We start from the raw sequence: 27484 nt of genomic DNA on the forward strand, positions 1-27484 counted from the left end.
CATAAAAGGGAATTGCATTAGATGACAGTACAAATTATAGCTGAAGTGAACTCCTGAACTTGGGTGAAGAAGCTATGTAAGATGTCTCTGTAAGGATGGAAAAGCCTGGTACAACCAGGTCAGAATGGTTTTTAAAAAAAGGACATCATGAGCGTTTGGTTTTAAGGGTTGTCAAAAAGGGTGCTGATGTTAGCAAGTTTGCGTGGGTGAAAAGCCCCTGAAAAATGTGGAGAACACATAACAAGCAGTTAAAATAAACAGTACAAATTTACAACAGAAAATCAGTTCTACAGGGAGATTCACTCGAAAGAGGCCCCGAATATTCTGTTTTAACTCCTGTTAGGATGAAGCAATCTGAACCAAAGAAATCCGCTACATACCTTGACATATGTGTAATCGATTGCATTGATGCAATGCTGGAAGTGATCTCCAAGCACATTTCGATGCGGCGCTTCACGTTTCTGAATGTATCGGCAAGCATTAGAAAGGTTAAACGTCATGACGACTGTCCGGCGCCACCTCATCACTCCGATGCAGGGGCATCCCAGCTTGTTTGAAGCTCCATATACTGAGGAGCACATTGCACACTGTTTCGTTCAGATTGCTTTGTCCTAGAGAGAGTTACTACAGAATATTCGGGGCCTCTTTCGAGTGAATAACAATGAATGAAGCTAGCTTGTTTTGCTGGTGTTATTGATCGTACTCCAGACATTGAAAGAGCTATATTAGAGGAACTTGCAGGCGGTTTATAAGGGCTTATCCTTGTTAGCACTGCAATAACCTGCAAGTTTAACAGGTTTTCCCCAAATGTGTATTCTCAAGATGAAAGCACAACTGACCTGGTGACCTGTAAAAGATGTAGTCAATTTTGTTATTTTGATGTACATTGTTTTTTACGTTTCTTAATTATTTAAGTGTAAATAAATGTCATGTCAAATTTACATTCTTACAAATGATGATTGCAGTGTTCAATCAAAAAGTGAACTTCACTGACTAGCGCATATGTAAGTGTGCTATCTGAGTAAATTTAAAGTGTTAAAGTAACTGTCTGGCAAAAGACTACATTCACAGCCTGACCACCCCAGCTATACCCCAAATAAAGACATTTGTTATCTGACATATATTTGGTTTCACACTGGACCCACAAGGCTAATGTAAGTGTCTAAACCAGTTTAGTTGAGGTAAAAGGGGACAGCTGTGCAATCAGTTTGATTCAATTATGTTTTTTGTCACGCCTCCCTCTGGCTGACAGCTGACACAGCCACCTCAGACTACAGTTCCCAGAACCTCTCGCTGGGTCACATGACTCAGGACTCAAACTGATCCACCTATCAACGCTCTTCATCACCGGACCTCTGAGTACACACGCCTGTTTCCCCAAGTATATAAACTACCTGTCTGTAAGGACTTTTTTGCGAAATATAATCTCCCTGTTGAGCGTACCAAGCGTTCCTTTGTTGTCTGTCCTCTCCTTTTTGTGTATGACCTGTATCTCATTTATGACCTCGATTTTTGCCTTGCCCTCATGCTCAGCTCTGGATCTCTGCTTTTCGACTTTTTGCTTCTGTTTTTCAACTGTGCTTTTGGATCAACCCTCTGATATTAAAATTCTACTAACTTGGAGCAAAACACAATCTGAGCAGGAACTATTCTACTTGATTGTCACCATGTGAAAGGTTTACCACTGAGCAAAAACACTTGAATTTAATTATCAATGCAAGACCTGTCAACAATTCATGCTATGTTGTGTCGATTTAGAGTGAAGAAGGGGTGCATTATTCTGGTTGTGGTGAATCTCAGAACAGTGTGATCTTTCTATGTAATAAACACAAACACTCTTCTGTTAAATCATCAATGCAGAACATTCACTCTGCACACCAAAAAAAATCTAGTAAAATAGCTTGTAAATAATAATCACAACCATAAAAAACAGTGACTGTGGTCTGAAGCCATTATACTGTTATTGAAATTCGTGGTATCAAAATGCTTATGAGAGAAACATGTATTTTAGTGTGTTTGCGTGTTTACTAGCATATAACATCAGCATTTTATACACACCTTGTTTTGTAAATGTTGTTGTCTTTATTGTTATTGTTTGTGCTCCCTGCTCCTCCTGTCTCATGATACTTCAGAAACCTCAGAATGAACCGCTCACATGACCACACTGAAAATGGAAGAGTGAGAACAGAGAGAGAGAGAGGAGATGAACGTAACAGAGTGCCGTCCTTCAGCTAAACAGGATGTGTGAGGTTTGTGTGAAGTTTTTCTATGAACTGAAGCAGAAAAAAATATCTGCCTGCAGCTGCTTCCTGTCTCACCTATGAGTTATTTACTCAGTGTTGATGATCTTTAATCTATTAGTGTTTGTGTCTCATTAAATGCACAAAACCTTTAACATAATATAAGGATCATCAATTTTAATTTTCCTGAACACTAAAATCATTCAAATGTTGGGAATTGTAATACATACTACAATCTAATAAACCTTCACAGATTTCAAATAATTAGGAGGAAAAGTTAGACGTGTCAAGAACGATGAACAGTTGAAGCATACAACATTAATATGATAATAATACAGGGAGATTCACTTGAAAGAGGCCCCAAATATTCTGTAATAACTCTCGCTAGGATGAAACAATCTGAACAAAACAACATGCAATCTGCTCCTCAGTATATAGAGCTTCGAACAAGCCTGGATGCCCCTGCGTCAGAGTAATGAGGTAGGCGCCGGACAGCCATAGCGAATTTTAACCTCCGTTTGCAACTTCCGGGTGCAGACCCCCATACCCCTTCATATGTCTGTCAGAAAACAGAGATCACTTCCAGCATCACACGTAATGCAATCAATTACACATGCAATCAATTACACCTTTGGTTTTAACTCCTGTCAGGTGTCTAATGGCAGAAAGGTCTTAGCAGAGGTGCCAGACTAAACCTACCATCGATATTGGCCAGCAGCAAAATAGGATAATGCCATTGCTGGATCGTCAAAGAGATGACCATGGCAAGACATCAATTCAACATCTCAGAAGAAGGAACTGTCAGATCACATCTATCCTTTTTAAGAAAACCGCATGGATAGACACAACAGAATGATTGTCGAGTGCCAGAAGATGGGACCCAATGGTCAGAATGCACTCAACTTACTACTAAGTAAGAGCTGATGATTCCTCCGAGTACAGCTTTTTTGTATGTGGCTAGATTGAGGCCCTCAGGAAGTCTAGTTGCTGAAGTTGACAATCAAGAAGCTGCAAAAACAAAATCACAGTAGGAATTTGGAACGCATTAAGCATGAATCACAGCAAGCTGGAAGTAGTGAAGATGGTGAAAATGGATCGTCTACACAGCAACATCCTTGGGAGCAACGAGCTAAAAGGTCACTTTCAATCAGGGGAACATCTACTACTCGGGTCATGAACAACAAAGAAGAAATGGAGAGGTTTTCATTGTCAACGAGAATATCAACAAGACTGTAATCAGATGCAGTGCTGTGAATGATCCAGTGATGTCAATCCAATTTTGTGCATCTGTTTTGTTTGAGCTTAAAAAGTTCTTTAAATGCAATCATTTTCATCTGGAAAGATCTGAATTGTCCAGGCTGTGGTGGACAAAAAACAAGCGAGACAGGGAAAATAAAGATGCCTTCGAACTTTGGTGTTGGCGAAGACTTTTAAAAGTACCTTGGACGGCAAAGGTTATATTTATTAAACTATTTATTGTGTTCTAACAAAATTTTAATAAAAGAACAACCAGAATGTGTTATATTTTAAAAGTGGTTAAGAAATCTCAGATTTAAGGCACTTACCTCCAAGCTGGCTCACGCCAGGGTCTCAAAAGTAACTGGACGACTGACTGCTCTGCTGTTGCATGGCCAGGTGTGTGTTTATTCTCTCATTATTTTACTTACAGTTCAGCTGATAAAAGACCTAGAAAGATCTCAAGTGTGGGGTTTTTTGCTTTTAACTCTCAAAGTCCAAAGAGCTTCACTGCTCAGAGTTACTACAATGGGTTTAGCAAAAACATTTAAACCTCTAGTAAGCCAAAATGGGAAAAACCAGATTGGAGTCTATAAAAGCCTCTACAGTTCTGGAAGAGCATCTTAAGGACAGATGAGTCAATGATTAGCATGTATCAGAATGTTGGGAAGAGAAAAGTACGGATAAGGGAATGAGCTGCTCATGATCCAAAGCATACAACCACATCTGTCCAGCATGGTGGAGGTAGTGTTATGGTCTGGGCATTTATGGCTGCCAGTGGTTCATTTGTATTTATTGATGATGTGACTGCTGATAGAAGCAACAGGATGAATTCTGAAGTGTACAGAGTTCAATTTTCTGCTCAGATTCAGGCAAATGCTTCAAAACTCATTGAACGGCACTTCTGGTGCAGATAGACCATGACCCAAAGCACACTGTGAAAGCAACCTAAGACTTTTTTTTTTAAGGAAAATAAGTGGAATGTTCTCTGATGGCCAAGTCATTCACCTGACCTCAATCTAGTGGACATGCATTTCACTTTCTGAAGACAAAAAAACAAAAACAAAAAGCACCCCAAAAACATGCAGGAAATGAAGAAGGCTGCAGTAAAGGCAGGTCAGAGAATCCCCAGAGAAGAAAAACAATGTCTGGTGAGGTCTATGGGTTCCAGACTTCAGGCATTCATTGACTACAAAGGATTCGCAAACAAATAGTAGAAACAAGCATTTATTTTGTAATTAGCTTTAAGTGTTGTTTATCTGATGGGGGCAGTTTTGGTGTCTACCAGGTCTTCCAGGTGGTTGTTAGGGATCCCATTTTCTCTGTAGCTATTAATCTTTTTATGATCTCCAGTTTTGGTAACTGAACTGAATAAACCATAGACCACCACTTTCATAGAGAATCTAACCATGTGGTTTGTCCTGTTATGCTACAGTTTGTGAAAGTGATTTCAGCTGCCTTCAGAGAGGTATTTGTGGTGAGCTAATTGCATTTGCGGACATCTACAGCACATACAGATGCAGCAGAGTGGCAGACAACACCAGGAAATGATGCAGAAGTTCATGTAATTCACATGTACATTGCAGCATAGACACACTGAGAGCTGCATGCTGCAGAAGATCACACACAGGTAAGAGCTTAAGCACACACTAGTGCTCAAAATGATAAAAAAGCAAAAAGAAACAAAACCTTATAAAAGAGGAGCAAGAAATGTAGTTAGCAGCTTTTAGTAGTTCTTTCAATAGTATGTTTGAATGCAGTTGTCTAGTTTAGAATTGTTTATGATTATAATATAAATAATTTGGGGTAATGTTGTACATAGTCACACATAAGAGTAACGTGACTGACTTTTCCTGTCATGAGGTAGTGCGACACCTTACAGTATACATTCTTGTAATCACATTACAGTTATCTTGAAATATATATATACATATATATACACACAACATGACATATGTTGGTGACTATTTACAAAAATAAAACATTACATTTATATTGAGCTCTTTGAATGTTCTGGTGAAGTGTTATTTAATGTTGTACTATCAGACATTATCTAAATATTATGCTAAATATTTTTATAACATAATCCATGTGCATAAGGAAGGAGAAAATCAAAATGAAAAACATCCCTTTCCAAAAAGCTCAAAAACTGATGACAAGACAGAGAAAAAGAACAGAGGACTATAGATGTCTAGGAAATTAAATCCAGTGATAGCAAAATACTAAAATGATAAAACAATAAGACAATAAAATAGCAAAAGATGCCTTGAAATAATTAAAGAATTATTAAGAATATTAATAAAACAAAGCAAACAACTAAAAATAATAAATACCGTAATGAGTAAAGTAATCTAATCCTGAGTAAGAAACAGTTTGTAATGAATTGCTTTTTGCTTTAAATACCCCTACATACCCAGAATATAAGTGTGAAGTGATGTAATACAGCGTAACCAAAGTTTTGTATAGATGCCGCTGCAGACTGTCCATTGGCATAGTCTTAAACACCCATTAAAAAGGCTGTGACTGACTTTAATAACTAATGATTAAACAGGTAAGGACAAATAATATGTTTATAAATAAATCAAATTAAATTTCCACTTAATTTATGTGGCACCCTACATCAGAAAGATGAGTTATTTAATAGTAAGTAAGCTGCTATGTTTAAAAAATTAAGGCAACATTTTGCATGGATCCTTCTATATTGTTAGCCCTCCCCTCACCTGAAGTGAGCTCAGTGTATGTAGCAGGCGCCAGAAAAACCCATACAGAATTAGAAGTTATGGACGGTTAGTGCGCTAGCATATGCTGACAGCAGGTATTCTCGGGCTGCTGCACACAATGTCCCACCATACTGAACCCTTATACCCTTCATGCCTCAGGGTAGGCCACTTCTGTGAGGCTCTAGTTACCCATGCAGCAGTTGTGCATCTAGTTCACTGCGAAGAGAGACTAGTGGTCCTGGAAGCCTGGAGCAACTCCATGCTGTTGGCACCACCATGCTTTGCAAGGAATACAGCTAAGCTGCCTCCAGATGGTGGAGAACTGAGGTTCTGCTGTACTGACTAAATGGTTGGACTCATTTTCTGAGAACTTGGCTCAGCTAAGAGCATTGTGATGTAGGCTCGGACACTGAGGACCTCTGCTCTCCCCTGGAGTGAGCTCAGTGTTAGGAAAGAGCTTAGCTACCGAACTAACAGTGTGGATGTGCTTTCAACACAGGTGTCGCATGCAGATTTTTTTGAATGATTTTGTTTCAGCCAGGTGGCTAAGTGCTCAGTACTCCAGTCCCCACTCAGGGCCTGCTATGGGGAGTGTTACATTCTGTTCAAGGCAGCATCAAATGAAGGTTTCCCACTTGATTCTGCCCAGGACTATAAAGGAGTGCTCAGCTTATTTCAGAGGCTCAATCTGCCTCTGCATCGTGGGACTCAAGCAAAGACGGGCAGGTTCCTACAACAATGCCAGCAAATGACATACAGTGCTGTGGAGGTTATCTTGGCTATGCTTGAACTGGGCACTCCAGTGGGCCACACTCCAAGAACCAACACCCTTTCAAGTGCACATCCAAGCGCATGCTTGTGTGTCAGGATTTTATTGCTGAGTTTTCCACCACCTATCAATCTGGCCTGCATAAGCCCAGAATTAGCACAGTGGGGTGAACATGTTGTTTATTTAGTGGCGATGGTGTTTAGATGTTGTGAAGAAAAACTCCGCCGATACTGAGTTGCCAGTAAAAGATTTATTACATAGTAAAACAGTATCATATCAAGCACTATAGAGTACCTGAGAGAGGATCTGTGCCAATTCTAAATGTCCCCTCCCGAACAGACTGACCAACAGCATATATATATGGTTCTTGTTGTTGAAACAGGAGACAGAGCATATGGTTCTTTTTAACATGACCTCATCTATTTGAACCTAAGAGACCAAGGGCCCCCCAATTCACATTCCTAGCCCCTGCACAAACAGAGCACACAGGGAACTCCTAGATACTACCACCTCAACTTATTGAAAGAGTGTTTTTACCTTCTTCTATCAAAGGTTTCTTTTTAAAATATACTTCAAACACTTAGCTCTATGGTGGATGCAGAGGCCAGGTGTGACATTCATGACTGGAGTTTCTCCAGCTATGGCTGTGGCCCTTAGGGACACCTCAAATTGGTCATTGCACAGAGATCTCCCCCTACTCTGAAAGTATATGTTGGCACTCTCCTGAGCCATCTGGCACCCAGCAGTGGCCCATTTCTGGGCTCCCACAAGCTGATTGAGGCCTTCTTATGTGGGGTAGGAGACTTTGCTCCCTGCTCAAACTGACTGATGAGGGAGCTCCTCATGGTGCTGGACTATATGCTTAATGTGGCAATAGCAAGGGCATATGTGAGCTACACACATTACTGGTCCTGTGTCCTTAGTGGAGTCCAGACAATGGGAATGTGGCAAGTGTGAATCTGGCAGCTCGTATGTCCTGTTTGGGCATTAACATCTCTGCTACTGTGAAGATACAAATTGTTGACATCTGTGCAGCAGCCACATGGTCTATGCCCTGCACCTTTTTTCAATTCTATAAGGTCAGTATGGCATTGCCGTTGCACCTGATGCCAGCTGTTCTGTCTTGTATCATGGGATGATTCTAATGCACTCCTTATGATAGTGTGGGCACAAGTCTTCGACTTGGTAAGAACCACCCTGATGATCAGGAGTTACAACACATAGTGCTAGTTAGAAATGTAACCGTGGTTATGTGAGTAGTGGATGACAGCCAGGGTTCCTGGTCACTCAGAGTGCATGCGAAGATCCAGGTCCCTGAGGAAGTCAGCAGCAAGGAGATCATATATATATGACTTCTTGTGCAGGGATCAAATGGTGACTCATTTGGTAAACAACCTCTCAGTCTGAGCTGCATATGCAGGAAACAACCACTTGGTAAGAAGTAACCCTGGTGGTCATTCACTATTCAAATAACCACAGCTATATTATATAATTATATTTTATATTTTAAGTGGTTTAGGTAGGTTCAATATACTTAAAATGACAGAAAGTTGAGTCAGCTCAAACAGATCCATGTAAGCTGGTGCCTTAATTTTTTAAACACTTTTAACACACACTTTTGTGTGGCAATTTCTGGAATTGTGAAGTTACAAAAAGGCTGGCTTCTACAAGAGGACAATGATCCAAAACACACCTCAAAATCCAGCATGAGCTACTCCAATAAAAGCACTCCAGAACTAGCAAGCAGTGGGTTGCTACAATATTAAACCACAATTGGTTAAATAGATTATTAAATGCCTTTCCCAGCAAGTTCAGCAGAAGCTCAAGAACACTTCAAATCCACTTAGTCAAATAATTCATTATAATTTTGTAACAAAATAATCTGTTTTTCACTCGTCAACCAATCACCTTTAAAAAAACAACAGATGCTATTTCTATTCAATTTCTCCAAACTATACATCAGTATGCATCCTTTTGTTTTTTTTTAAAACATGGTTTCACAAAGTTAAACACTGTTAAAATAAACAATAATCATAATAAAAGAGAAAAGGTTTTCAAAAGTTTTCTAGAATACAGCATGTTAGAAGCGTTGGGCTTCTCAGAAAAACATCATTAGATATTAATGGATGTCTATGGAACATGTTTAAGTGACATGTTTAGTGTTTTATGGGACATGTTTTTCACTTCAAACAGGTGATGAATCTTGCAACAGTTGCAAAATTAGCGTCAGCAGCATCAGCTGTTTTTGCTGGCACATCCCTGTTCGGCACCACTGTTGAGCAAATGTCCCGGAACAAAGACACAGGCAGAAATGTCACCATTAAAATCACCAATAATAGCAAAACATTCACCTTAACAAATCCAAGATAAGTACAGATGAGTCAGTGAGTGTCTCTCAGACTGAAATGGGCTTCTGGGTTATTAACCTGCAGAACTCACTGTCACTGGAAACTTTCTGGATTAATTACAATCACAACTTTACCCAGTTTGATAAAGCACAACAAAGCAACAGTGAACACAGAGAGAATGTTGAGGAAACCTGGAGGCATTTTAATAAAAACAGCATTAAAACTAGGAAAATGCATGCTCTGAAGATGCAAGTGATTATGCAGCTTAAGCAATTCTCAGAAGGCTGCTAGGGTGTTGCTAGGTGGTTGCTATTGTCTCCCATGTGTTTATTAGGGTGTTGATAGGTGGTTGCTCAGGTAGCTTTAGTGCTTGCTAGGGTGTTGCTAACTGCCAACGTAATTACCTGGGTGTTTAAAGGTGGTTGCTATGTCATTGGTCATTGGTAAGTGGGCAGTGCCATGTTGCTGGGTGGTTGATAGTGTGTTGGAAGGTGGTAACTAAGATGATTGCTAGTGCTAGGCTGTTGTTGTTATATTCCAGGTGGTCAGTAAGATTTTGCTTGGTGGTTGCTATGGTATCACAGATAGTTGCTAGGGTGTAGCTAGGTGGTTACTATTGAATCCCAGATAGTTGCTTGGTTATTGTTAGGTGGCCGGTATGGTATCTTATGTGGTTCCCAGGTTGTTGCTCTGTGGTTGCTATAGAATCCCAGATGGTTACTAGTATGTTGCTAAGTGCTTGCTATGGTATCCTAAATGGCTCTTAGGGTGTTATTGCAGATGGTTCCTACTGTGTTGCTATGTGTTGCTACTGGTTGTTAGGGTTTTGCTTGGTGGTTATTATGGTGTTCAAGGTGGTTAGTGGGGTTGTTGCTAGGTGGTTGCTGTTGTATTCCAGTTGGTTGCTATGGTACCTCTGGTAGTTAATAGGTTGTTGCTAGGTAGTTGCTATAGTTTTCCAGGTGGTTGCTAGGGTGTTGCTAGGTGGTTGCTTGTGTGTCCCAGGTGGTTGCTAAGGTATTGCTAGGTGGTTGCAATGTTATCCTAAGTGGTTACTTGGGATGTTGCTAAGTGGTTGGTATTCCAGCTGGCTAGATGAATATGGTATTCTAGGTGGCTGCTACAGTGCTGCTAGGTGGTTGCAAGGTTTTCTGAGATAGCTTCTAGGGTGTTGCTAACCGAAGGTGAGGATGTTACTATGTGGCTGCTAGTATTGTCCAGGTGGTTACTAGGTTATTGCTTAGTAGTTGTGTTTTTTAGTGGTTGCATTTGTGTTCTTGGTGACTGCTAGATATCATTACACGGTTGCTATGGTATCCCAGATGGTTCCTAGAGTGTTGGTAGGTGGTTGTTATTGTGCTCCAAGTGGTTGCAAGGGTAATGCTAGGTGGTTGTTTTAGGATCCCAGGTGGTTACTATGGTGTCCAAGGTGATTTCTAGGGTGTTGCTAGTTGGTTGCTAAGGATTTCAGGTTGTTTCTAGGGTGTTGCTAGGAGGTTGTTATGGTATGTTAAGGGCTTTCTAAGGTGTTGTGAGGAGGTTGATATGGAATCCCAGGTTGCTTAGATGTTGCTATCAGCTACTATGGTATTCCACATGGATGCTGTGATGTTCCTAGTGTACTTGTCATTCCTATGGTGGAAAAAAACTTATTAAAAATGCATTTAACCATAGTAAAAGTGTAGGGATTTTAAGCATGCAGGGATGCTGCAGTTGCCAGAAAAACTGTGCTGTTTTCTGCTAGCGCTTAATTTCTAGATTCATTTGTTACTTTCTAAATGTACTGCAGATGCCAAAAATGGGCCAAGGGAAGGGGCAAAAGAGTGGGCTACATTTCGTGGCATCACTGACCACCTGCTCAAGGCCACATCATGAACATCTTGAAATTAGAATTCAGATGTACATGCATGTAATATTTTACTGCAAGATGTTAAAGTAATTGTCATCCAAATTTACCAAAACATTTAACTAAAATTTAGCAAATCAGATTATTAAGTTGCATCCAATCTGACACAGGAATCAAATTTAACACAGTATAAAACAGCAATAAGTAGTTCAAAAACAAGAGATTTTTGTTCAGCCTCGCACTGTCTGTCTGCCTGTTACCTGCTACAGATCTGTGTTCTACATTCTGAATTATAATTTCTCTGTCTGTATAACAGGACCCACAACATCAGTGGATACTGTCACCAACCTCCACAACCTACCATCGACCAAAAGAAGCAAGAGGAATGCTTGTTTTCCAAAACCCCTTACGCAGCCTGTGGTTCTGTCGGCGTCCTGACGTATCAAATCTGCCATGATGAACCAGACCCTGTTGGTGAGCTGGCCATCATGTTCTCTGTGCCTTATGACTACAACTGGTATGAAAACTGGTTCTGTTGATGACGATGGTCCATTCACCAGAATGAAAGGTACAGGGGAAGTCATAACATATTCTAGAGAAGGAGCTCTGATGAAGGGAACAATGTCTGCTGGAGGTCAGTCGATTATTAAGGTTGAATTGTGGGATGAGGGTCAAGCTGCATGTACCAAAACTCAAGAGGCAAACTAACCCAGATTCAACACATACAGTACAGTGCAAAAGTCAAAAGGCCATCTAAGCTCTCCTGGAGGAAGTCCAGTATTAACAGTTACCATCCAATACGTAATTGATCAGTCCTTCATTACATGGTGATGAACAAATCTATGGGATGAACTGATTATCATACTGATTTTGATTAGTATTACAAAAGCAAAATACGTTGTGTAGCTCTGTCGTGTATTTATGAAAAGCTCTATGGATCCTGAATATTGTCTTTTTCTGGTCTTTTCTCTGCCTGTTATGACTCTTTCATTCAACATTGCTTGCTCTACATTGAGACACATTATTAAAGAGATATTAATAAACTGCTGTTTTCTTCATTATGAGTTATTGAGTATCTGTGTACATGGTCATAACCAGCGTGAGGACACTGAGGTCCAGCCCTCCATAGTTTCTAAAGGAATCATGACATTCAGACATTCTCATAATGAGACTGCTACACTACACAGAGTGACTCTGACTTTGATCAGGTGCGCAGTACACACACTGTAGGCTAACATATGACATCACTACGATATAAACACGAGCGTTCATGAGGGCAGTTACAGATTAAGCTTGTAAAACGTAATCCGTAATGTTGCTGGCTTCTCAGTTTAGACTACAGGCTCTGTAGTTCATCATTGTAGTGAACAAATGAGAACTTAATGATAATTTAAAGTTGTTGAATTGTGTCATAATATACTACAACAAGTATGAGAGAGTTCTCTGTGAACTAACACACTGATGGCACAGTAGAGCAGCAGAGCAGAGATTATACAGAAGCTGTGAAAATTTAAAAACTGCCAAATTCATTAATTTATCTGCCTTTATAACATATTATTATGTTAAACAGCCAAAAAAATTCTAGCATCACTTTTACAATTTCGTCCATTAAAGCAAATAAATAGCCAAATAAATAAATAATAAACTGGTGTGACATGCTAATTGTTAGTAACTTAGCTGCCCAGCAATTTTTTTCACCGATGCTAAGTGCTAGCATTTTTAATACAGCAGTGAAAAAGAAAATGGCAGTAAGATTTGAGGTTTTTAAATGGATGAAATTGAACATGTGAAATAAACAAAATACTCATTGCTTCTGAGTTCCTCTCTAAAACCCGAACACATCTGTAACAGCTGCACAAACCCAACAGTCCTTTCAGCACTTTATTTACAAACAACTGATCACAGTAAACATCAGTTAAAAGCTCTTTAAACAGCACAAGGTCTGTTCTACTGATTAAAGCGATCAACTTAAGGGCATCACACACTAGATGCATGTTTTCAATGGAGATACACACCGACACAGTGCTTTGATGCAAGCTAGCGCTCCATGACTCCAAGCACTGCGCGCCACGCAGCATTTCAGCATTACTACATTAAAGACATATCGAAACCATAGAAAGCGCAGTAGACTGCATGTAGTTTAAAATGTACACAGAGAAAGGCAACCAGTCTTTTAGATAAACAGCCAGACGGTAAGTTAGCTCAACTAACATTACTAGCCTGGGCTTTTTCAGCTCATATCTTTCAGCTCCAAAACAACAAGCCTGTGAAGTGGTACTAAAAGGATGCCAAGCATTATAAATGATGCTGAACACTTTATTTCATTAAATTTATATTTCTACTGTGTAAACATGAACTTGAGCCTGCTGTTTTGGGGCTCTTCCTGTCCGTCTTCTATTGTAGCGCACTGCTACATGACACTACGCAATGCTGTCCAGTGTGCGACAGCCTTGATGGTGTTTGAGTCACACCTGTCACATGTCACGCCTCCCTCCGACTTTGATGACTCCCAAAGTGCCAGAATTCCCCGCGAGGTCATGTGACTCTGACCTCTCAGGCATCAGACTATCATAAATTTGCCTCATCTACTGATTTGTCTAACCTGTTCTTAGTTCTGTTTCTCATTCTTTGCAAGTAAAGATGGGTGGTGGCTCAACCCTTTGTGCCAAATATCATGAGAGAATTGTCAACCAGCTTGAAAAGAACATTTCCCAGTGCAAGATTGTAAAGAATTTGGGTCTTTCACATCTTCCATACATCATGTTTTGAAAAAATTCAGGGAATCTGGAGAAACCTCAGTCTGTGTAGAGCAATGCCAGAAGCCAGTGTTAGATGTGCATGACTTTCAAGCCCTTAGACAGCACTGCATGAGACACTGTCATGCTACTGTGCTAAATTTAGCCACATGGGCTCAGAAGTCATCACTCAACACAGTCTGCTGCTGCATCAAGATGACATTAGTTCGTTCAATTAATTTTGAGTCCATACAAATTGGTGGGGCTATGTATGAAAATGTTTGTCATTCCTAATTCACACAGGTTGGATGTAAATACCTTCAAATTAAAGGCGAAAGCCCTCTGAGCTCATATCCATTGTTTTATTTCACCTCCAATGTGCTGTGATAGACAACATAAAATAATAGCTTTGTCGATGTCCAAATGTTTGTACACCTGACTCTACAGGTTAATAATTAAAGAAAAAAGCAGAAAACATGTTTAAGAAACAATTACTCAGAAGCCTCAGCAGCTAAATCTAATATCAGCTGTTTGAGTGTTCAGTGAGTCACTCTTTAACTTTATTCCAGCTTCCATTCTTTTCGGGAGACTCACTTTCAGTTTCTCAAAGAATCTGCAGACACGCCTCCAAAGTTCAGTCTTAGAAGTTGGTTGATGATTTTCTGAAGTAATCAAACACATTCAGTGGTGTTGAGGTCTGGACTCTGGGGTGGTCAGTCCATTGTTCAGCTTCTTTGTTTGATGTGTCTGTCTCCTTTTCTCAGTGAGGTTCTTCTTGACACCTACACATTCTTTCAGACCCACAGCGCTGAGTCGTCTTCTCACTGTGGGAGGATGGACAGAAACACCTGTGGATGTTTTCAGATCTGAAGCAGCTTGATTTTCTCCTCTCTCTCAGAGATGAAAGCTTTAAGTGCTGTTTATCTGATGGGCACAGTTTTGGTGTCTACCAGGTCTTACGTGTACTTTGACTTTGTCTATTCCTATACTTAGGGACTATCTTATATGCAGTCTCCTCACATATATCTCCATTTTAGATGCACATAAGAAGACTGATATGACTGACAATTGAATACATGCTAGAGTGGTCTCTGACCTTTTGACTGTAGTGTACAGTTTTTTTTTGGATTGCAATGCGTTGGCACTATTTTCAAAGTGAAACTGACCGTGTGGTTTGTCCTGTTATGCTAAAGGTAGTGAATGTGTTTTCAGCTGCCTGCAGAGAGGTGTTTGTGGTGAGCTGAGTGTGTTTGCACCTAGAGATGCAGCAGAGTGCCAGGAAACAAGGCAGAGGTTCATATAACTCACATGCACACTTCACCATAGACACACTGAGAGCTTCAGGCTGTGGGAGATCACACTCAGGTAAGAGCTGAACCACATATAAATACTCAGAAAGGAAAAACAAACAAAATGATGCTTAAATTGAGGTGCAAAAAATGTAGTAAGTAGCTGTTAGTAGTTTGTTTCAAAAATATGTTTAAACACAATTCAAACAGCAAAGCTTAGGTGTGATCAATGCAGAGAGTTTTTAAAATTTTAAAAGAAACACAGTACAGTTACATGACCACTGTTTCCTGTAATGATGTAATGTATCCCTGTAATCACATTTTTAATACAGTTTTATTACTTTGTGTTACTAAAGTTAGTCATACATGTCTAACAGAGCAATATTAGTTCCATGCGATACATTTAAAGCATAAGCGTCCTCTATATACACTCTGTAAACTCAACAGTCTGTTGAGTCATCTAATTCCACTAACTGAGTGTCACAGGTGGAGCGAAAAGCCACAAAATGACAACAAAAGACAAAATAAAAGTTCAGTCTTCGAAGTTGGTTGCATACAAGTAAAAACAATAAACTAAAATAATCAACAGACTAAAAATAATGCCGTTATATTAATTAACTGATCTTTAATGAACAGTGATTAAGCAGGTAAGGACAGATAATGTGGTATAAATTTTCTAATGAAATGTTTTAGATTTGTGTCTAATATTGTAATACAGCAAGAAAAATTGATAAGGTTAGTTATTCATCTGAGTGGCTTCCAGAGTTCAGTTAAGATCAGGAACAAAATGTCTTCAGGATTAAAGAACACAGCCAGTTACACTGACTATATAACTAGAAAATAATTATAATGAGAATAGAATAGAATAGAATAGAATAGAATAGAATATGAACTCAAATGCTAAGAAAGTGTTAATGAAAAGGTGTAAATTATAAGAGCTTTGAGAAAACATTAAGAGAAACCTGCATACAGACCTGATAGTGGCACTGAACTGTATTGGTTGAGAAACCTGATCCTCATAACCTCATAAGATAAAGAAAATGATCATTACTGGACACTTTTGTAGTAAAGAGTGTTGTGTTATTGAAGACTTGGCTGATGGAGTTACAGAGTCTGGATCATCAGACCTTCAGATCTGACTGGAAAAGATGTTTAGATTATATGGCTACATGACTGAATTCATATTTTATAATTAATATAATTAATTAACAAAATTGACCATTAATGTAATGTAAGAAAAGGTGTGAACAATGAAAAATATTGTTGTAAATTCAGATCAGCATAATGTTTAGTTTAATCTGTTCACCTTTTTTAACCACTACACACTCTTCCTCTGCAGAATGAGGGTTTTGCTCGCTGTCGCCGCTCTTGTGGTCGTGGCCGGTGCTGCCAGTGTCTCTCTGGAGGATCTAGAGTTCAATGCCTGGAAAATGAAGTTTGGTGAGAAATCTGTTTTATTTTTAATCGTTTTTAGCGTCAGGAAAAACATAGAAACCACACATTCCTGACAAAACAAAATTTGCAATAGTTTCAGTGTTCAGTGCGTCACTCTTTACCTTTATTCCAGCTTCCATCCTTTTCAGGAGACTCACTTTCAGTTTCTCAAAGAAATCTGCAGACACACGTCCAAAGTTCAGTCTTAGAAGCTGGTGTAGGAACACGCACTTATCAAACTATGACATTAGTCCCAGTCCATCCCAATTTTGCAGAAATAAGTGAAGTATGGTGCAAAAGTCATCAGCCACTCTTGTGTTTCTACAATATTTGGTCATGATGACTATTACATGCGAGGTATTCATTTTTCAGGAGATATTTGCGACGGAATTAGATATAAAAAGAAGAGCTTTTGAAACTGGAGTTAAAATTAATTAAAAGCTACACAGAAAATGAGACTCCTAACAACCACCTGGAAGACCTGGTAGACACCAATACTGTCATCAACAGATAAACAGCAAGAGGAGAAAATCAAGCTGCTTCAGATCTGAAAACATCCACAGTTGTTAAAGCAGAACATACAAATGCAAAACCAACTTCTGAGACTGAACTTTGGAGGTGTATAAAAATATAGAAGCTGTAATAAAAATAAACAGTGGGTGATGGATTTTTTAAAGTCTTTGTAATTTCTTTGTGAAATATATTTTCTGTTCTTTCCTATTGCTACAAAAATTAATAATTGAATAACTTGTACATGTTGGTTGTTTTAACTGGAAATTAAATAAATAAAGGGTGGTGAATGTCTAAAGGAATGTCTAAAAATAAAGGTTTCTGAATGTCACCTGTCTGAGAAAAAAAGTGGTACATATGTCAGATATGTTGAGCACCTCAATAACTGGATGGGACAAAACTTTCTGCAGTTGCATAAAGATAAAGATTCAAGAGCCCTAAAATCTAAAGAACTAGTACGTAACCTTGGTGTACTAAAGGACTCTGATCTCAGTTTTAGCAGTCATGTCAAAGCAGTTACTTCAGCTTTTTATCACCTTAAAAACATCAACAAGATCAGAGATGTTCTGACTAAAGCAGACCTGGAGAAACTCATCCACGCCTTTATTTCCAGCAGGATTGATCACTGTAATGGTCTCCTAACTGGACTCCCAATAAAGACAGTCAAACAGCTTCAGCTGATTCAGAATGCAGCTGCCAGAGTCTCACTAGGAGTAAAAGAAGGAATACCCCCCCTCTCCATTCTTAAATCCTTACACTGGCTACCAGTCTGTTCCAGAACAGACTTTAAGGTGCTGTTACTGCTCTATAACTGTCTTAATGGTGCAGGAGCAGCGTATATATCTGATCTGCTACAGCGATAAGAGCCGAGCAGAACTCTCAGATCATTAGGAACTGCCGAAGGTGAAGACTAAACATGGAGAAGCAGTGTTAAGCTACTATGCTGCTCTTAAATGGACCCAGTTGATAGAGAACATAGAAGAGCCCCAACACTGGACACTTTAAATCTGGCCTGAAAACATTCCTATTAGTGCAGACTTTAGCTCAATTTAAACACTGTTAGCTCTACTGCACTTCTCTCCTCTAACACCACTCTATTAGCCTCATTTCATTTTTAATTTGATTATTAATTCATTATGTAATGTCTTCTCTTTTAAAATGTTTATTGCTTATTTTAAATCTATTGTATATAGCAATGTTTTAATCATGTTTTTCATTTCTTCTATTCTTTTTCTAATCTTTTTTCATTTGAATTACCATTGTATTTTCTCATTTGTAAAGCACTTTGATGCAGCAGTGACAGCAGTGTATGAAATGTGCTTTAAAAATAAACTTGCTTTTCCTTTTCTAGGTAAAACTTACCGTTCAGAGGAAGAAGAGTCTCAGCGTAAGATGATCTGGCTGGACAATCGTAAGCTGGTCCTGGAGCACAACATGCTGGCTGACCAGGGCATCAAAAGCTACAGACTTGGCATGAACCACTTTGCAGACATGGTGACATTTAGAACCAGTTATTCATTCAACCTAATGAGAAACTGTAGAACAGACTCAGTTTATATCACAATACCTACATTTAGAGTCAGTTATTCATTCAACCTAATGAGAAACTGTAGAACAGATTCAGTTTATATCACAATACCTACATTTAGAGTCAGTTATTCATTCAGCCTAATGAGAAACTGTAGAACAGACTCAGTTTATATCACAATACCTACATTTTGAGCAAGTTATATCTGTTTTAGTCTCATACCCTCTCTCTCTCTACAGAATATCCAGGAGTTTAAGGGCTGCTTGGGATCCTTCAAATGTGTCCAAGACCCGCAGCACTGCTCCATTCCTTCGACAGGCAGAGGGCGTTGCTCTCCCAGCCGCTGTGAACTGGACGAACGAGGGCTATGTGACCAGTGTTAAAAACCAAAGTATTTGTGGCTCTTGCTGGGCTTTCAGTGCGGTAAGTTACAGGCAAAGAGGCAGACAAGCACTTAAAGATAACCTGATGACTAGTTCAAATAAAAATGACTTGGAAATAAGGCGTGTGCAGATTTGACAGTGGACAGAATGGACGTTGTGTAGCTGTAAAGCTGATGTAGCCAATCTGTGGTCATGTCTGCCACCCTGTACCCCAGTGGTTCACAAATTGTGAGTGGACACAAAGGGGTCATACAAATATGAAGCCCCCTTGTTGACATTGCTTTATCATAAAAACAATGAGTGTACACAACCCATTTAAAGCATGAGAATAGGGTACCACTGCATGGCCATGATTTAACTATCTTGTCCCTTTCCCTTCCTAAATTGAGGCTGTTACTGAATTATCTCATTCACATGCAATACTATGTTTTTTCTAGGACTTAATCCTGAGGGTGTTTTCTCAATTTGTTCATATCTTCTTAAATTCTCCTTATATAACATGATACTCATATGTTTCACATCAAAATGCTCCATTATCTTCATCACTTACTTCAGCAGCTGTAAACTCTCTGCACGCCATTTCACATGTCTCCGATGTGGACTGAAAGAAGAATGAAGGGTTTCCAGCATGATGGGTCAGTCCTTAGTGATTTCCTGAGCGTCCATTGGTCAGTTTCACACAGAACGTAGACGGACACATGAGCCCAACAGTTCCACACGGTGAGAGGCAGATGATGTGTTTCTCAGCCCCTCTTCATAGGCTCATAACTCCGGATGTGAGTCATGTATGATCTCGTAATAAGATGGAATGGAAAGGGCGACTCTACAGATTCAGGAAATGTTTGAACTGCATTTTTGTGCTGGATTATCACAAAGATACAGACACAGATATAAAAACACTGAATTTAACATGCGGACAAGTCCATGGACCCCAGAGGGTTTATTAACTTTCATCAACTTACTAAGTCATGACTAAGACATAATTATCTTTCAGAGGTCTCACAAAGTTTTGGCTATTTATGGCTTAATTATCTTGTTCTCACATCTTACTAAGTTTGGTTTGTGCTTAATTATCTTGTTCCCATGCCTTACTAAGTCATGGCTATGATTTAATTATCTTTGCCATGCCATCTCTTTGTTTTAGGCGGGAGCGCTAGAGGGTCAGATGTTTCGGAAGACGGGAAAGTTGGTGTCCCTCAGCGCTCAACAGCTGGTGGACTGCTCATGGATGGACGGAAACAGTGGCTGTGGAGGTGGATATGTAGAGAGTGCCTTTCAGTATGTTTTAAACAGCGGAGGTATGCAGTCCGAGGACACCTATCCATACATGTCCAGGGTGAGCTCAAACTCATGATTAGGGGAGGCTTGAATGGGCAGTGGATCACTATTACTATCAATTTGTGTCTTAAATTGTGCTGTCTATGGCTATAACCCTCTAAGACCAAACATATTACTGCTGACTACAACCCCAATTCCAAAAAGGTTGGGACGCTGTGTAAAATGTTTTTAGTAAATGTACATGTTTAAAGAAAAGAGGAGACTTGAAAGTGTTGGCTAGCTTTAAAAGTTTTTGAATGGCAAGTATGCTGGCTAGTGCACTAGCATTATAGCTGAAGCTGTCACCTAATCTAGCTGAAGGTTTAATCTGTTACAGAACACATTGCTTTACAACTTATCGAAATTTCAGATAGACCAGCTATTATGCTAACTAGCGAGCTATCTAGCATTTGGACCATACAGACTACAGACTAGCCAATTGTTTCAAATTGTTTTGCTTCTTTTCTTTATACAGTGCATCTACCACATATAATGATTTGTTCTTTCCTTCAGACTAAAAATGTTTTCATAACGAAAATCTCCTTATTTTCATTTTGAACCTCGCAGGTTTTTAGGAAGGGGTTTAATTTTGCACAATGCGATGTCTGCAGTTAATAACAAGACTAAACAAAAATCTGGACTAGAGACTCAAGACTCGACTCTCACTCGTGTGAATCAACTTTTGAACATCTCTGCTAGCCACCCAGCAACCTATTCTGATTTTTATTGTCTGTCCTCAGGAGGGGATATGCAAGTTTAATCCACGGAAAGTGAGTGCCATCTGCGGAGGCTTTTCACGCTTGTCTGTCGCAGATGAGATCCTGTTGCAGAAAGCCGTGGCTGCAATCGGACCCATTTCTGCAGCCATAGACGCCAGCCCAAAAAGCTTCCCGCTCTATCAGTCAGGTAACCAGAAAAACACAAATAGTCCTCATCAGTACTCATTGACTCAGGCTGGTGTTCAAGACAAGTGATTTTGAATGTATGTTGTTCAGTGAGATGTTGTTTTACAGTGAAGTATATTTGCCTGTTTTAGAGAAATATTCTCCTTCACACTCTTTCTCTCTCTTTCTATCTTTCTCCCTCTTTCTCTCACTCTCTCTCTCTCCGAGTTTAAAGAGTGGGTGAATCTGACCCTTGAATGAAACCAAGGATGCTGATAGTGATGTGTAACATGTTAACGTTATAAGGTTCAGGGCAGGTTAAAAACTATTTCGGGCCTGGAAGCCCAGGCCAGGCCATGCCATGCTCATTACCATATGCTGACTGAGGCACACGTCCACCTGCAGGCGTACGTAGGTGAATTTGCTGTGGGTTGAGCTGATGATTACAAGCCTCCCTGTGTTATTCCTACTTGTTCAGGGTTGGTCTGACATCTAAGCTTCACCCAAAACCGAATAAATCTTAAACTGTCTGATTGCAGGTGTGTATGATGAGCCAGCTTGCAGCAGCACTAAAGTGACTCACGCTGTGCTGGTTGTTGGTTACGGCACTGACTGTAGTGGACGGAAGTACTGGCTGGTCAAGAACAGGTAAACAAACAAAAAACCTGCTGGAAGACAATTCTAGTAAATATGGCCTGGTACTCAAAAAGACAAAAAAAAAGACTTGTTTCTGAGCTTATTGAGATTTGAGAATACACAATCAAACATTATAGAAATGTATCAGTACCGAGCATATGTTCAACGAGTAATTTGAATATTTTTAGTTTTAGTTGATTTGACCCTAACAAAAAAATTTAAATGAAGCATTGAATGTGGTTTTGACCCTAAAAAAGTGAAAAAAAATGTAGCAAATAAATATGTATGCTGACACACTTATGCATTATACAAGTAAATAATGACAGCCCTAATGTTATACTAATGATTTTTTAATCATTTATTACAGTTAATTTCTGAAGAGGTGCTTAATTTTGCCATTATATGCCAATGAATATAAACATGTTCTGCATTTACCAATTTTTACTATAGAAATGATGTTTCCCGTTTTTAAAAGTATCAGTATTGAAATCCATACAGTATTGTATCACCCAGCCCTCATCCAAACTGACTGGTTAAAACCCATTCTATTTTACAGCTGGGGTACTCAGTGGGGTGAAAGAGGCTACATCAGGATGTCCAGAGACAAGGATAACCAGTGTGGTATTGCCACACGTGCCATCTACGCAGAGGTTTAAAGGTATATCATCATTACAGTGGCTCCAGTGCCAATCCACAGAGTTTTGTTCTAACTGCCCTTTTTTAGACACTTAAGCCTTATTTTGAAAGAAGAATAATACTACCAGAAAACTACTCAAATGTCATGGGAGCATTCTAATAAATACCCTACTTTTTTGGACTATTTTCATGGGTCATAATTTTTAAACTAGAATGCATGGCCTGTACAGGAAAAGCCACAAAATCTGCCACAAAAGATGTCATTCACAAACATACTAGCGCACACATTTTAGCAACCACCAGGATACCCCAGCAACAGCCTAACAATACCTTAGCAAAAACCTAGGATACCACTGCAATGACCAAGCAGCACCATAGTAACCACCTGAGATACTAGAACAATGGCCTAGCAATACCTTAGTAACCACCTGGGATACAATAGCAATGGCCTAGCAACACCTTAGTAACCACCTGGGATACCAAAGCAATGGTCTAGTAACACCTTAGCAATGACCTGGATATGCTTGCAACACCTTAGCAACCACTTGGGATTTCATAGCAAAAAGTTTGTCAAGACAACTTAAAATTAATTTGCAAGCTTTCCCCTTCTTGTTTTTATGTTTCTTCATTCATAAGCAATTTGCCTTTATTTTTTCCTTTAATATTCTTTTTTCTTTTATTTACGTAAAGCAAATTGTGTTTGTCTATGACATGTTCTATATAAACAAACTTGCCCTCCCTCAACTATACCAATTTGTGAGTGTAAGTGAGATTCCAGCTGACCTCATTTACATAGTGGCCATTTTGCCTATGTTGCACACATGGAGGGAACAGGGTAATTAGCCAGTGAGTGCTGCAAACTGATTATCTGATAGCTAATTACCCATCTGCCATCCTCTGTATGAGATAATGGACAATTGCAACTGAGATGCTATGTCTGTATGGGGTAAACCCAGAACAAGGCCACCTCTGACCAGTGGGCCACCTCTGACCACCTGAACATAGGGCTACTTAAGGCCTGAGATTCTTGTTGCTTAGTCCTTGTTTCAGAGTTCTAGCAAACAGACAGGTAATTCCCCGTAGAAGCTCTAGAGTGTTTCTCTTGAGCTTCTTTTTTCTCTGTCACTTCTCAAGCCTGTCCTCTTTTTTGGGTTGTGTCATTCTGCCTCAAACAAAAAGAATCTCCTAAGCATGTTTTCTGTTTATCTTTTTCCTTAAACTTGCTGAAAAGCTCTCCTTTGTTTTATTTCCTGCCTTTTTTCTTTCTCTTTGTTTAAAACCCCCACAATGGTGTACTCATCACTTTGGTGGTGGTGCAATGGTTGAACACCCCCCCCCTTCTCTCTAGGTCATGGGCTCTTGGCATCCTTGTTTCTTTCAGTTAGCTTCTTACTTCCTACAGCAGGTGCTCACACCACTCCAGAATTTCACTGCGGTCCTCCAAGCCACCCTGTTCTGTCTGTAGTACCTGAGTATTCATCTTTCCCAAATCTCAGTGGCTCCGTTAAAAAAGGGTCGTTAGCTGATTACAAAGTGGAGTTCTGCATGTTAGCTGCTGAAAGTGGCTGGAATTTAGCAGCACTACTGGCTACTTTCCATCAAGGTCTACGCGAAGCTCAAGGATGAACTGTTACCTCATGACCAATCCCTGACCTTAGATGAGTTGATCGAGCTGATGAGTGAAAGATGGCCTTCATCACGCCATCAGGTCATTACGAATACCTCGTCATGCCCTTCGGACTTATGAACGCTTCAGCCAACTTCCTACAGTACATCAATTAAGTCCTGAGGGAGGCAACTGACCACTATGTGTTCGTCTACCTTTACAGAAAGACTATGGACAAGCATGTAGCTTATGAACGAAGGGTCCTCCAACTGCTCTTGGAGAACCACCTATTTGTTAAGCTTGAGAATTCCCTGTCCCAAGCTCAGTTGATCCCTGTCCTGGGTTTTTTGGTTTCTCAGAATTGACTGAGCATGGATTCTGCTAAGATCCAGGCTGTGGTTGATTGACTACACTCAATATCGCTCCGTTTGGTCCAGCGCTTTCTGGGCTTCGCCAATTTCTTTTAACGATTTATAAGAAATTTTAGCACCATGGTTGCACCCCTGACTGCCCTCACCAAGAAGAGTGCAGGGCAGTTTCAGTGGAACGCTGAAGCTCAGGTCTCCACCCCCAATCCAATGGTTACACCAAGAGGGACGATCAAGATCTTGAGAGAGACCCTGTCTGGTTATCATCACTGCAGTGGTGGCTCTTGGCATCCTTGTTCCTTTCAGTTAGTTTCCTATTTCTCAAGTTGCTCTGCACTTGGATCCAACTTCTTTCAGCTCTCAGCAGTAGCTCGTTCAGATAAACAATGACCCAAGGGCCTTGAGAGCCAAGAGTTTGAAGGTTCTACCTTGCAAAGCATCTGATGCTAATTATGACATGCATTAATACTTGTGGTATTAAATGATCCATGCTTAAAAAAGATGGTTCCTTAAGGGTTTTATTTAGAATACATTCTACATTGAATCATTTCATGTTTAAAGGGTTCTTTGCATGTTAAAATGATTCTTCAGATTGATGGTCCTATTTAGAACCATTGCCTTTACTAAACATCACTTAAAGAACTATTTCTTTAAGAATGTACATGAATGCATTATCTACATTGTCTAATACATTGTATTTCTAATTACAGTACAATGTTAAGAACATCGGCAGTAATGAATTCTATTAAATTGTGTTTTTCCACAGTTTGGAGAACAAGAGAACCCTGCTGAACATCTCAAGAAGCAGGATTCAGTATGTGCAGCATCTACGTCTCTAGTTTTGCGGGGTCAGATGTGATCTTGTCATAACAACACAAATGGCAGGATAACTTAAACTTAGATTCTTAAAACGTCTGATGCAAGATTGTAGTGAAATCAGCTGCTAATAAGGATAAGGCCTCTCTAAACCCCACCCCCCAAATTGCTCCAGTCCTTGTTCTTTTAGTCTGATATATTCTAAAGCTAAAGTGGATTCTGGTTCATCTACTTTACTGTTTATTTTTATCACATGTAGCAAGTTCTCCGCACACATGATTCACAGCTACATGCTTCACGTTATTACTAAACGCTCTTCTTAAGACATCACATCTGAACCCACAAGACTGCTCCACCACTTCATCATCATGCAACAGATTACCTCAGGAATATACACACTTGAATTTATTTGCAAAACTGCAGTTCTGTCAAAAAGTCAGAAAGCTTTCTACAGTGGATGATTCCTGTTAATTTTTTTTTCATTAATGTTTTTACATTTTACTACATTTGCCTATTTTACCTTTCACATTTTTACATTTATTGATTTTCTTAATTCTGCTCCACATGAAGAAAAGGTGCTTGAATCTGACAGTGATTTAGATGAATCTGTCTTCTTGCAGAAAAGTGATGGCAGCCACAAAATCTCTTATAGTACAAAAGTACAAAATCTGTTAAATAAGCATCGCTGTGATTTATTCGTTCATAATAATGTAAAAGTGCCAAAACAATTAGAATTAAATTTCTGCATTTGCACAGATGGCTTTGATAAAGACAGTGGTGTGTATTCTTTCCAAGATCTCATGCTGCATATTTACACATTTTTAAGACTTTTCTGGGTTTTTCTGTTCTTACAGTCCAGCTCTCATAATGCTGATGATAGTACTGTAGAATAGGCTGATAGATAAACATCTATCTGAAGTACAACACTATTTTCACAAAGTTGGGATGCTGTGCAAAATGTAAATAAAAAATGCAATGATGTCCATATCAGCTAAACCCCATATTTAACTGAAAAATGTGCAAAAACAACACATCACATATGTGTGACCATCTAGTTTATTATCAACACACAGTTCAAAAGCGAGCATCTATGATGGTATGGGGGTGCATTAGTGCACATGTGTGTTTATTTATGACATCGTAAGACAGTCTGCAGCCCAGACGGTCACCCACTGAAAACATTTTGCGCTTTATGAAACAAAAAATACACCAAAGGAGACCCCGAACTGTTGGCAGCTGAAATGCTATTTCAGGCAAGAACAGGAAAACATTTCACTTTCAAAATTACAACAGCTGGTCTCCTCAGTTCACTTACAGAGTGTTGTTAAAAGAAAATACAACAAAGTGCTCAACTATTTTGAAACTTTTTGAAAGCAGCAAATTCAAAACGACCATTTACTTTTCAAAAAACAATACAATTTCTTGGTTTCAACATTTTATATGTTGTCTTTGAACTACTTTTCATTAAATATGGGGTTTATATGATTTGCACATCATTACATTCTATTTTAATTTACATTATGTAAATATGTTTTTTGGAAACAAGGTTGTACAACTACATCACTTATATGGATCGCTGAGCTGCACTTATTTCCATGGTTACACTACACTTATTTGTTTAGTTGCTATACATACATTTCTATAATTACTCTGCACCTATTTCAATGGTTACACCACACTCATTTGTATGGTCACTCTACACCCATATCTATGGCTACACTACACCCTTACCTATAGTTGTACTACACCCGTTTCTATTCTAATGCAACACCAATACGTACAAACACATATAAAATATATCCTATTTATGAAGGATTATTGAACTTTTTTATTGTCATTGTTTTTGCACTCCTTTCTTACACAGATACTGTTCAGTAAACACTTAACAGAACAAAAAGTACCATCAATTAAATTTTCCTGAGCACTGAAGCCATTCAAACATTTGGGAATTATAATAAATAATATAATCTAATAACAAAATATTGAACAGATTTTGTTGCAGATTAATGCATAAACTTGTCACAGCTTTCAAATAATTAGGAGGAAATGCTAGATTTGTCAATAATGATGAACAGTTGAAGCTGTAAGACATTATGTTGTAATAATTAATAGTGAAAAGCTCTATATATAGGAGTGTGGAGCTGAAATATAAGCATATACAAGTTTAAATAAATAATGAATAT

At 39.2% G+C, this 27484-nt stretch overlaps 2 pseudogenes; both read left to right on the top strand.

Moving 5' to 3' along the window:
* The first annotated feature begins 5056 nt into the window (after window positions 1-5056).
* Window positions 5057-12093, top strand: LOC118823566 (annotated as a pseudogene).
* Window positions 12094-15072: 2979 nt separating this feature from the next.
* On the top strand, window positions 15073-26074 carry LOC118823555 (annotated as a pseudogene).
* The last annotated feature ends 1410 nt before the right edge of the window (window positions 26075-27484 follow it).

This window comes from Colossoma macropomum, unplaced genomic scaffold (genome assembly GCF_904425465.1).
Source record: "Colossoma macropomum unplaced genomic scaffold, Colossoma_macropomum, whole genome shotgun sequence".
Lineage (NCBI taxonomy): Eukaryota > Metazoa > Chordata > Actinopteri > Characiformes > Serrasalmidae > Colossoma > Colossoma macropomum.